This window comes from Hyla sarda, chromosome 6, assembly GCF_029499605.1.
Source record: "Hyla sarda isolate aHylSar1 chromosome 6, aHylSar1.hap1, whole genome shotgun sequence".
NCBI lineage: Eukaryota > Metazoa > Chordata > Amphibia > Anura > Hylidae > Hyla > Hyla sarda.
The window spans coordinates 139,865,242-139,879,610 of NC_079194.1; the positions used below are offsets into that span (position 1 = coordinate 139,865,242).

Sequence of the window (14,369 nt, forward strand, 5' to 3'; positions counted from 1 at the left end):
AACTGTATATAACACCACCGTGTATAACAACCTATATATATAACCTCTTCATAATATGTTACACCAGTAAACTGTATATAACAGCACCGTGTATAACAACCTATGTATATAACCTCTTCATAATATGTTACACCAGTAAACTGTATATAACACCACCGTGTATAACAACCTATGTATATAACCTCTTCATGATATGTTACACCAGTAAACTGTATATAACAGCACCGTGTATAACAACCTATGTATATAACCTCTTCATTATATGTTACACCAGTAAACTGTATATAACACCACCGTGTATAACAACCTATGTATATAACCTCTTCATAATATGTTACACCAGTAAACTGTATATAACACCACCGTGTATAACAACCTATGTATATAACCTCTTCATAATATGTTACACCAGTAAACTGTATATAACACCACCGTGTATAACAACCTGTGTATATAACCTCTTCATAATATGTTACACCAGTAAACTGTATATAACAGCACCGTGTATAACAACCTATGTATATAACCTCTTCATAATATGTTACACCAGTAAACTGTATATAACAGCACCGTGTATAACAACCTATGTATATAACCTCTTCATTATATGTTACACCAGTAAACTGTATATAACACCACCGTGTATAACAACCTGTGTATATAACCTCTTCATAATATGTTACACCAGTAAACTGTATATAACAGCACCGTGTATAACAACCTATGTATATAACCTCTTCATTAATCATTATATGTTACACCAGTAAACTGTATATAACAGCACCGTGTATAACAACCTATGTATATAACCTCTTCATAATATGTTACACCAGTAAACTGTATATAACAGCACCGTGTATAACAACCTATGTATATAACCTCTTCATTATATGTTACACCAGTAAACTGTATATAACACCACCGTGTATAACAACCTATGTATATAACCTCTTCATTATATGTTACACCAGTAAACTGTATATAACAGCACCGTGTATAACAACCTATGTATATAACCTCTTCATTATATGTTACACCAGTAAACTGTATATAACACCACCGTGTATAACAACCTATGTATATAACCTCTTCATAATATGTTACACCAGTAAACTGTATATAACACCACCGTGTATAACAACCTATGTATATAACCTCTTCATTATATGTTACACCAGTAAACTGTATATAACACCACCGTGTATAACAACCTATGTATATAACCTCTTCATAATATGTTACACCAGTAAACTGTATATAACAGCACCGTGTATAACAACCTATGTATTTAACCTCTTCATAATATGTTACACCAGTAAACTGTATATAACACCACCGTGTATAACAACCTATGTATATAACCTCTTCATAATATGTTACACCAGTAAACTGTATATAACACCACCGTGTATAACAACCTATGTATATAACCTCTTCATTATATGTTACACCAGTAAACTGTATATAACACCACCTTGCATAACAACCTATGTATATAACCTCTTCATAATATGTTACACTAGTAAACTGTATATAACAGCACCGTGTATAACAACCTATGTATATAACCTCTTCATTATATGTTACACCAGTAAACTGTATATAACAGCACCGTGTATAACAACCTATGTATACAACCTCTTCATTATATGTTACACCAGTAAACTGTATATAACACCACCGTGCATAACAACCTATGTATATAACCTCTTCATAATATGTTACACCAGTAAACTGTATATAACACCACCGTGCATAACAACCTATGTATATAACCTCTTCATAATATGTTACACCAGTAAACTGTATATAACAGCACCGTGTATAACAACCTATGTATATAACCTCTTCATAATATGTTACACCAGTAAACTGTATATAACAGCACCGTGTATAACAACCTATGTATATAACCTCTTCATTATATGTTACACCAGTAAACTGTATATAACACCGCCGTGTATAACAACCTATGTATATAACCTCTTCATAATATGTTACACCAGTAAACTGTATATAACACCACCGTGTATAACAACCTATGTATATAACCTCTTCATTATATGTTACACCAGTAAACTGTATATAACACCACCGTGTATAACAACCTATGTATATAACCTCTTCATTATATGTTACACCAGTAAACTGTATATAACACCACCGTGTATAACAACCTATGTATATAACCTCTTCATTATATGTTACACCAGTAAACTGTATATAACAGCACCGTGTATAACAACCTATGTATATAACCTCTTCATTATATGTTACACCAGTAAACTGTATATAACACCACCGTGTATAACAACCTATGTATATAACCTCTTCATTATATGTTACACCAGTAAACTGTATATAACACCGCCGTGTATAACAACCTATGTATATAACCTCTTCATAATGTTACACCAGTAAACTGTATATAACAGCACCGTGTATAACAACCTATATATATAACCTCTTCATTATATGTTACACCAGTAAACTGTATATAACAGCACCGTGTATAACAACCTATGTAGATAACCTCTTCATTATATGTTACACCAGTAAACTGTATATAACACCACCGTGTATAACAACCTATGTATATAACCTCTTCATTATATGTTACACCAGTAAACTGTATATAACACCACCGTGTATAACAACCTATGTATATAACCTCTTCATTATATGTTACACCAGTAAACTGTATATAACAGCACCGTGTATAACAACCTATGTATATAACCTCTTCATTATACGTTACACCAGTAAACTGTATATAACACCACCGTGTATAACAACCTATGTATATAACCTCTTCATTATATGTTACACCAGTAAACTGTATATAACAGCACCGTGTATAACAACCTATGTATATAACCTCTTCATAATATGTTACACCAGTAAACTGTATATAACAGCACCGTGTATAACAACCTATATATATAACCTCTTCATTATATGTTACACCAGTAAACTGTATATAACACCGCCGTGTATAACAACCTATGTATATAACCTCTTCATAATGTTACACCAGTAAACTGTATATAACAGCACCGTGTATAACAACCTATATATATAACCTCTTCATTATATGTTACACCAGTAAACTGTATATAACAGCACCGTGTATAACAACCTATGTATATAACCTCTTCATTATATGTTACACCAGTAAACTGTATATAACAGCACCGTGTATAACAACCTATGTAGATAACCTCTTCATAATATGTTACACCAGTAAACTGTATATAACACCACCGTGTATAACAACCTATGTATATAACCTCTTCATAATATGTTACACCAGTAAACTGTATATAACACCACCGTGTATAACAACCTATGTATATAACCTCTTCATTATATGTTACACCAGTAAACTGTATATAACAGCACCGTGTATAACAACCTATGTATATAACCTCTTCATTATATGTTACACCAGTAAACTGTATATAACACCACCGTGTATAACAACCTATGTATATAACCTCTTCATAATATGTTACACCAGTAAACTGTATATAACAGCACCGTGTATAACAACCTATGTATATAACCTCTTCATAATATGTTACACCAGTAAACTGTATATAACACCACCGTGTATAACAACCTATGTATATAACCTCTTCATTATATGTTACAGCAGTAAACTGTATATAACAGCACCGTGTATAACAACCTATGTATATAACCTCTTCATGATATGTTACACCAGTAAACTGTATATAACAGCACCGTGTATAACAACCTATGTATATAACCTCTTCATTATATGTTACACCAGTAAACTGTATATAACACCACCGTGTATAACAACCTATGTATATAACCTCTTCATTATATGTTACACCAGTAAACTGTATATAACACCACCGTGTATAACAACCTATGTATATAACCTCTTCATTATATGTTACACCAGTAAACTGTATATAACAGCACCGTGTATAACAACCTATGTATATAACCTCTTCATAATATGTTACACCAGTAAACTGTATATAACACCACCGTGTATAACAACCTATGTATATAACCTCTTCATAATATGTTACACCAGTAAACTGTATATAACAGCACCGTGTATAACAACCTATGTATATAACCTCTTCATTATATGTTACACCAGTAAACTGTATATAACACCACCGTGTATAACAACCTATGTATATAACCTCTTCATTATATGTTACACCAGTAAACTGTATATAACAGCACCGTGTATAACAACCTATGTATATAACCTCTTCATTATATGTTACACCAGTAAACTGTATATAACAGCACCGTGTATAACAACCTATGTATATAACCTCTTCATTATATGTTACACCAGTAAACTGTATATAACACCACCGTGTATAACAACCTATGTATATAACCTCTTCATAATATGTTACACCAGTAAACTGTATATAACAGCACCGTGTATAACAACCTATGTATATAACCTCTTCATTATATGTTACACCAGTAAACTGTATATAACAGCACCGTGTATAACAACCTATGTATATAACCTCTTCATAATGTTACACCAGTAAACTGTATATAACAGCACCGTGTATAACAACCTATGTATATAACCTCTTCATTATATGTTACAGCAGTAAACTGTATATAACAGCACCGTGTATAACAACCTATGTAGATAACCTCTTCATTATATGTTACACCAGTAAACTGTATATAACACCACCGTGTATAACAACCTATGTATATAACCTCTTCATTATATGTTACACCAGTAAACTGTATATAACACCACCGTGTAGAACAACCTATGTATATAACCTCTTCATAATGTTACACCAGTAAACTGTATATAACAGCACCGTGTATAACAACAACCTATGTATATAACCTCTTCATAATATGTTACACCAGTAAACTGTATATAACAGCACCGTGTATAACAACAACCTATGTATATAACCTCTTCATAATATGTTACACCAGTAAACTGTATATAACAGCACCGTGTATAACAACAACCTATCTATATAACCTCTTCATAATATGTTACACCAGTAAACTGTATATAACAGCACCGTGTATAACAACAACCTATGTATATAACCTCTTCATAATATGTTACACCAGTAAACTGTATATAACAGCACCATATGATATCCAATACATGGCAACCCATGTATATAACCTCATCATGCAATATGTCATACCATTTAACTGTATATAACAGCTCCATATGATGTAAACAAATTGTCCTGTATAGAAGACATCCTGTATATGAAACAATCATAATCCTATACATAAGTTTGCGCTGATTTTGTTTTGAGCAGGTTAAATAGATCCGCTTGCTATCCATATAGAGCGCTATTAGCCTGTTAAACCCATTATCGACTTACGTCATAGTGCCCTATCACTTGTCATACTTTATATAACAACATTATCCTGTAAACAACACCGATGTAAGATATATGACATCATTTTACTGTATTTAACTAACCCATTATATAACACTAATTATTCTGTGTAACATCATTATACTGTATATAACACCACTACTGTATACTATCATGTATATAACACTATAACATTAAAGTCTGCCATACTGTATATAACATCACTATACTGTATATAATAACCAGCATACAGGATATAACCTCATTCGACTTTTTACAACACCAATATTCTGAATTTATTACCACTATTCTGTATACAATGCCCATCACTCTGTATATAACATTATTAAACTGTATATAACACCCATCATCCTGTCATATGGCATCATGATACAGTGTTCAGTGTACAGTTTACATATACAGTGACCCCCCCGACCTACGATGGCCCCGACATACGATCATTTCGACATACGATGGACTCTCAGAGGCAGCATCAACATATGATGCTTTTGTATGTCGGGGCCATCGCATAAACGGCTATCCGGCAGCGTAGACTGCTTCAGCTGCCACCGGATAGCCGTTTACAGTGCCCCATGTGGTCCGCTGACGATCACTTACCTGTCCTCGGGGCTCCGGCGCGTCCTCTTCGGGATCCCCTGCATCGTCGGTGCTCTCCATCATCGTCATCATGTCGCTGCGCACGCCGTCCCGTCATCCAATAGGAGCTGCGTGCGTAGCGACGTGATGGCGGCAACAGAGAGCGAGAGGCCTTGCCGGAGCATCGGGGACACCCCGGGGACGCGGTGACAGTGATGGAAGGCGACATCCCGGGCAGCGGTGACGGTCCGGAGCGGCGGGGACACGTGAGTATTACCTCCAATACCAGTGGTCTTCAACCTGCGGACCTCCAGATGTTGCAAAACTACAACTCCCAGCATGCCCGGACAGCCAACGGCTGTCCGGGCATGCTGGGAGTTGTAGTTTTGCAACATCTGGAGGTCCGCAGGTTGTAGACCACTGTCCTATACTTTACATTGCACGGATCCCTTAACATATGATGGTTTCAACAAACGATGGTCCATTTGGAACGGATTACCATCGTATGTTGAGGGACCACTGTACACAGTGATCCCTCAACTTACAATGGGCTCAGGTTACAATGTTTTCAACATACATTTGGTCTTTTCTGGACCATTGTAACTTGAAACCAGACTCAACATACAATGTACAGACAGTCCAGATCTGTGAAACATGTCAATGGCTGAAAGAACTGACCAATCAGAATGGGCATTCACTGGTAAAACCCCTGTATTACTATAAGTACATGCACTGACTGGCGGTCTGGTAGTGCAGTCTGATAGCGCCTCCCATGTTCTTTACTACTCTCCAAACAGACCCTGAAACAAGTCAGATGCAAACGGCTACTGCTTGCGCTATTTTTTTCTTCACTAAACTTGACGGAACTGTCGACGGAACTCCAGCTAACGGAGCACGACGGCAGTGCGAACAAGCCCTTACTTTATTAGGACCCTGTGTGTGCTGTACAGGACCCTGAAGAAGCTCCTGTCTAGAGATGAGCGAACTTACAGTAAATTCGATTCGTCACGAACTTCTCGGCTCGGCAGTTGATGACTTATCCTGCGTAAATTAGTTTAGCCTTCAGGTGCTCCGGTGGGCTGGAAAAGGTGGATACATTCCTAGGAAAGAGTCTCCTAGGACTGTATCCACCTTTTCCAGCCCACCGGAGCACCTGAAAGCTGAACTAATTTATGCAGGGAAAGCCATCAACTGCCGAGCCGAGAAGTTCGTGACGAATCGAATTTACTGTAAGTTCGCTCATCTCTACTCCTGTCCTCTACATAGACAGTGATTACAGCTCCCAGCAGATCTTTCTTACTTTTATATATAAGGACTTGCTTTATCTGTATTAGTTATCTACTTATTTTCCTTTATAGCCCATTTTGGCCTTAAGGACGCAGCAAATTTTTATTTTTGCGTTTTCGTTTTTTCCTTTTCGCCTTCTAAGAGACATAGGTGGAGATTTATCAAAACCTGTGCAAAGTAAAAGTTGCCCAGTTGCCCATAGCAACCAATCAGATGGCTTCTTTCATTTTGCAGAGGCCTTGTTAAAAAATGAAACAAGCGAGCTGATTGGTTGCTATGGGCAACTGGGCAACTTTTACTTTGCACTGGTTTTGATAAATCTCCCCCATAACTCTTATATTTTTACATCCACAGAGCAATATAATGACTTGTTTTTAGGCTAAACCAAATGTACTTTGTAATGACACTATAGTTTACCGAAAAATGTACGGCGCAACCCCAAAAATTTATTTATGGTGAGAAATTGAAAAAAAAAAGCACAATTTTGCTAATTTTGGGGAGTTTTGTTTTTTCTATGTACACTTTATGGTAAAACTGACATTTTCTCTTTATTCTGTGAGTCAGTATGACTAAAACATAATATTAACTATTATTGTGCTACTTTAAAAAAAATTTTTTTAAACAAAATAAGAATGTTTAAAATTGCCTTATTCTGACCCATTTAACTTTCTCATTTTTCCGTATACAGGGCTATATGAGGGTTCATTGTTTGCTCCGTGATCTGAAGTTTTTATCGTTACCACTTTTGCATATATAAGTGACTTTATGATTACTTTTTATTCTTTTTTTTTTCTGGGATGTGATCGTATATTAGCAATTTTGGACTTTGGTATTTTTTCCCGTTTACATCATTCACCGTACAGGATCATTAACATTATGGCCCTTATTTACTAAGAGTGTTGTGTAGATTTCTTTGTGGGTTTTAATTCCCTACAATTTATTTTCCACGGTCTTTACTAAGGTTTCCCTACATTTTCCACTTTCCCTACATTTTGCTTTTTTCACACCTGCTCTGATCTGTAGGGTTTTCCTCAGATGAAATACACCACATTTTATGTGGAAATCTCAGTAAATATGTGCCCCTTTTCGGAGACCATGCCCCCTTTTCCCAGTGACCACGCCCCCTTTTCGGGTTTTCTTAGCAAAATGGAGAGTTAGTCGGGGTTTTTTCAATTCTTGCGCAATCTGGAGCAGACAGAATTTCTGGCGCACAACCCGACAAAACATGTCAGGTTTGCAATAGTAAATGAGGGCCAATATGTTAATAGATTGCACATTTCTGCACACGGAAAGAGGTAAATGTAATATTTTATTGGAGGAGGGGCTTATTCAAACTTTTTTAGTCCCCACAGGGAACTGTTTACTGTAGTCATTTGGTTACATTTACTGTTCAGTGCTATGCATAGGCATTGCACTGATCAGTGTTATCAGCGCTCTACTTCTCCGGTCTGCTAGAAGGCAGATCAGAGGAGAAGATCGCAGCAGACAGCTGGGAGTCGGTGAGTGAAGCTCCGGCATCCATCTTGATTCATCAGACCCCTGTGATTGCACCACGGTTGGTTTGATCAATCCCCCCAAGCATCTATTGGGTTAGGGGCAGACATCAGTGTGATCGCTGATGTCTGCCATTATTGGTGAGTCCACCCCCTGCTGATAACAGCTGGCGCTCACCTGCTATGTAGCTACCTGCGCTCATTTCATAGCTGTGACATGAATGTGTGGCACTGTGTGTAAAGTTACTTGCTGCAGCGCTGTACATTTACAGCACATGTCCTTAATATTCCACCCCTAGACATCTTATCCCCTATCCAAAGGATTGGGGATAAGATGTCTGATCGCGGGGGTCCCGCCACTGGGGACCCCCGCAATATAGCATGCGGCACCCACCTGTTTCTTGTCCGGAAGCGCTGGAGGGTATGGGTCCCGACCACGGGAACGGAAGTCCGTGATGTCACGACTCCGCCCCGTGTGACGTCATGCCCTGTCCCCTCAATGCAAGTCTATGGGAGGGGGCGTGACGGCGTACAACACTGCTGAATAGGTTGGCACCATTTAAATGAAATGAATGAATAAATATGGCACTATGATATATGCACCCTACTTATCTGTGCATTCTGCCTGGCCTTATGAAATATGCCATTTATGACTTTTTGCGCCCCTAGATTTTTTTTACAATAATGCCTTACATCTCCTCATTAGGCCACCACATGCCAGTCACTCCTCAGACACAAGGTACATTATGGCTGCCAGGGCATGCTGGGAGATGTAGTATGGAACGTTACAGTAATTAACCATCCTGTTTATTGTATTGTCAGGTCTGTGAAGGGGAAGCGAGGCTTGTCCTGTATGCCACCTCCACATTCCTCATAGCTGGAATCTCCCAGCCTTGAGGCCGTGCTGCCATACATTTCAAATAGCTGGCGCTTTACAGTTCACTTATCTTTATCGATCCCCACATACACATGTACGTCTAGTTCTATCTATACTCTGAATACGAAGAAGGGAGAAATTCCCTGCAAGACTTCTCAAACAATCGTTTATTTCCTCAAAATAAAAAGGAATGGGCACATGAAGATCATTCTTTGTAAATATATTTATGTGCAAAGGTTTGATGTCAAAATACCAGACACATCGTGTTATGTTGTAGCACTCTGCTGCATGGAGACCCAAAGTAGAGTGAACAATACCGCCAAGCATGGGAAAAAAAAAAAACTTCCATTAGTCTGGGTTCACATCACGTTTTTGCCATACTGTTTTCAATCCGTTTTTCTAAAGAAAACCGTATGGCAAAAAAACGGATGGAACAGTATGGGAAAAAGTAAACCGTATACTGTTTTTAAAAGTGCATACAGTTCCGTCCGTTTTTATTTTTAAAAAACCCATACATTTTTGAAAATCTTGTCCATTTTTAATGGGAGGGGTGTTGGGTGGGGACTTTAGGATACAAATGCGCGTGTGCAAAGAAAAAACGCATGCGGTTTCGCCGTATGGAACCGTATATATGTGCGTTTCCCATTGACGTCCATGTTAAAAAAAAATGTATGCGGTTGCAGTACGGTTTTTAAACCGGAGTCAAAACTGTGGTTGGCCACGTTTTTGTCTCTGGCTTAAGAACCATACTGCAACCGCATACGTTTTTTTTAACATGGACGTCAATGGGAAACGCACATGTATACGGTTCCATACGGCGAAACCGTATACGGTTTTTACTTTGCACATGCGCATTCTAAAGTCCCCACCCAACACTCCTCCCATTAAAAATGGCAACATTTTCAAAAACTTATGTTTTAAAAAAAATAAAATCGGACAGAACTGTATGCACTTTTAAAAACAGTATACAGTTTAAAAGCGCATACGGTTTACTTTTTCCCATACTGTTCCATCCGTTTTTTTGCCATACGGTTTTCTTTAGAAAAACGGATTGAAAACAGTATGGCAAAAACGTGATGTGAACCCAGACTAGGTTTTCACACAGGTTTTTTCTGGGCATTTTTGGAAAACCGCCACTACAGTATTTGAGGCAAAGTTAGAAGTGGATCCAGTAGGACGGAGAAGAATAAGTCCTTCCTTTATATTTCCCATTCCTTATAAATACACATCTGGCTTTGGCTCAAAAACTGCGGTTGCAGTTTTCCAAAAAATGCCAGGAAAAAACCCTGTGTGGAAACCTAGCCTAACTCCCAATTTTTTTTTATTTTTTTTTACAGCTGGTCATCTCGGTATATCTCATGCGTAGAGAAAACATAAGGAACGTACATACAGAGGGAGCACAAATATAAATGCATGGGTGGATGTCCAATTGACTTTAATGGGAGTCATGTTATGCAGACATGTCAAAAGTCAATTCTGAGACTCTCTCTAATCCCTAAATATAGTAGAGTAAGGCTATGTTCACACAGCAGAATTTCCACATGGATTCCCACACTGAAATCTGCATAGAAATTCTGCAGGTGTTTCAAGTCTGTTGTGTTCAATGGGATTCTGCAGTCCCATTCACACAGTAGAATTTTCGCTGCAGACGTTCCGCAGCTAAAATCCTGCATTCCACAAAAATATAAGTAATGTCTTATATTTTTGGGGACTTCAGCTGCAGAAGCCGATTGAATCAATGGGACTTTTTTTTCTCTGCTTAATGTGGATTTGGTACGGATTTCCCACGGATTTCGTACGAAATTTAACTTTTGTAAGGAATACTGGCACTTATTTTTACATGCACTGTTTATTCGTGCGGAATTCAGAGTTAAAATCTGCATGAATTCCACAGAAATTCCGCATATTCTTGAAATATGCGGAATTCAGCGCCAAATTAATGCGGTGCAGACCTCACAAACCTATGCGGATTTTCTGCCGCCTTCACATAGCTTAGGGGTATATTCACACGGGCTGAACTTGTGCTCAATGTCCGCACGGAAAATACACTGTAGCAGAGTCCCATTGATTTCAATGGGATTCTGCTGCGCTGTTTACACGTTAGAATTTCCGCACCTGATTTTTCTGCCGTGGAAATTCTGATTCTGGCGATAGCAGAAAGAATAGACATTTATATTCTTTCTGTAGAGTCCACAAGGAAATGCATTGCTGTCTATGAGATAGCGCATTTACGAGCAGTCCTAGATTTTTTAAATGTGCAGAATGTCCGCTGGTATTTTCTAGTGGACATTCCTCACATTTTACATCAGTGTAAACATAGCCTAAATGGCATGGCTATGCTCTTTGTCTCAGCCACCAATCCCATCCCTTTGCAGGTGACTATAATGGAGCTTGTCTCCGACCCATTAAAAACTTTTGTTCCATGACAGTAAGGGTGCGTTCCCACAGGGCGTATACGCAGCGCCAGCGTATTTGACGCTGCGCAAAATGTATGGCAGCAGCGGGAAATACGCTGTGTATCCCTTGCTCACTATACACACAGGGCTTTCCGGCGACAGCCCTATGTGTGCAGTGAGTTTTGGAGGCGGGGCCGCGCGTCACAGATACGCCGGCACACGGCCCCGCCTCCAAAACTCACTACACACATAGGGCTGCCGCCGGAAAGCCCTGTGTGTATAGTGAGCAAGGGATACGCAGCGTATTTCCCGCTGCTGCCATACATTTTGCGCAGCGTCAAATACGCTGCGTATACGCCCTGTGGGAACGCACCCTAAAGCTTTAAAGTGTAAGTCCAGTGTTGGAGGTCTCCTGCCCATTTTTACAAAGATGGGTGCAGAGAGACACGGCTGGCGCTGGGCGGTGCAGTTGTCAAGGCAACCGTACAACTGCAGTGTGATGGGTCGACCACAGGCAGAAGAAAGAAGTCCACAGCAGAGGACAGGAGCAGGATACTAGAACTGGGTGGAGTGACAAGAGATACATCCAGTTTGTTTCTTAAATGCCGAAATTATCGACAGATTAATTTTTTTTTTTTGCCCAGAGTTCCCCTTTGACCCCTTAAGGACACAGGATATTTGGGCCTTGAAGACACAGCCAGGTTTCGTTTTATGCAATTTCATTTTACCTCCTCACCTTTTAAGAGACATAACTATTATTTTTCCATTCACTGAGCCATACGAGGGCTTGTTTTTTTGCGGTACCAATTGTACTTCCCTATGACATCTATCATTTTACCATAAAATGTACAGCGAAGCAAAAAAATTAAAAATTTTCTTTTTATAAATCTTTTTCTGACATATGATGTGACCTAAAATCTGCAATTCTGGCATTTAGTATTTTTCATGTTTATGTTGTTCACTGTGTGGGATCATGAACATTATATTTTAATAGTTCAGACATTTCCACATGTGGTGATACCAGATATGTTGTGTTTTTTCTTTTTTTTTTTGGTGGGAAAAGGGGATTTATATTTTTATTGGGGAGGGCCTTTTTTTTAAAGGGGTACTCCGGTGAAAACCTGTTTTCTTTTAAATCAACTGATGGCAGAAAGTTAAACATATTTGTAAATTACTTCTATTAAAAAATCTTAATCCTTCCTGTACGTATTAGCTTCTGAATACTACAGAGGAAATTATTTTCTTTTTGGAATGCTCTCTGATGACATCACGACCACAGTTCTCTCTGCTGACGTTATTATTATAATAATAATAATAATAATAATAACGCTTTATTTATTGTTGTCCTAAGTGGGATTTGAACCCAATTCCCCAGCACTGCTAACCACTGACCCACCATGCTGCCCTTAGCATATATCTGCTCTGCATGGTTGCTAAAATGGACAGAGATGTCAGCAGAGAGCACTGTGTTCGTGATGTCATCCGTGTTCCAAAAAGAAAGGAATTTCCTTTGTAGCATTCAGCAGCTAATAAGTACTGGAAGGATTAAGATTTTTTAATAGAAGTAATTTACAAATATGTTTAACTTTCTGCCACCAGTTGATTTAAAAGAAAAAAGGTTTTCACCGGAGTACCCCTTTAACACTTTTAGATACTTAAAAAAAAAAAAAAAAAAAAAAAATATATATATATATATATATATATATATATATATATATATCTATTCTATACTTTTTAAGTCCCCACAAGGGACTTTTAGAAGTAATCGTTAGATTGCTATGTAATGTTCAGCACTATGTAATATCATAGTACCGATCAGTTCTATCGTCGATCTTCTTGTATAGCCAGGCTATGCAGGCTACACAGAAAGATCAGCCATTGTGCACACCAGAGGCTGGTAAAAGACCTCCAATGGCCATTTGCACTCATCAGAGCCCCCGCATTTGGACTGCAGGGGTCTGATGAACCCACCTTATTTCTGCAGGTTAGTGCTTCTCTGTGTAGTCAGCAGCCTCTGACTCCTCCCCTACTAGGGGGGGTGCACATTTAGTAATCTGACTGGCTGCAGTGTTAGAGGGGCTTACTTTGCTTCTTTCAGGACAGTGTTGGGCAACAATGGGTGTGCAGAGAGGCAGCAATGAAAACAAGGAAAGCTAAGTGCAGAGCTCAGAAACGAGAGATTACCTGAGTGCTCTCTATATAACAACTTGTGTGCAGCCATCTCTATGTCGGAGGAAACCCTGCAACGATTTTCCTCTTACTTGCAAGTGCAGCGGGAGGCAAGAAGGGGATTGAAAATAATATTTTTAAAAAAATTCTGCCAATTTATATTGCACCCCAC

General features: G+C 38.4%; 1 protein-coding gene across 1 annotated transcript in view; it reads right to left on the minus strand.

Moving 5' to 3' along the window:
• DAG1 (dystroglycan 1) overlaps window positions 1-14,369 on the minus strand; it is a 103,440-nt gene that overhangs the window by 26,546 nt on the left and 62,525 nt on the right. The gene's annotated exons all lie outside the window — the stretch shown is intronic.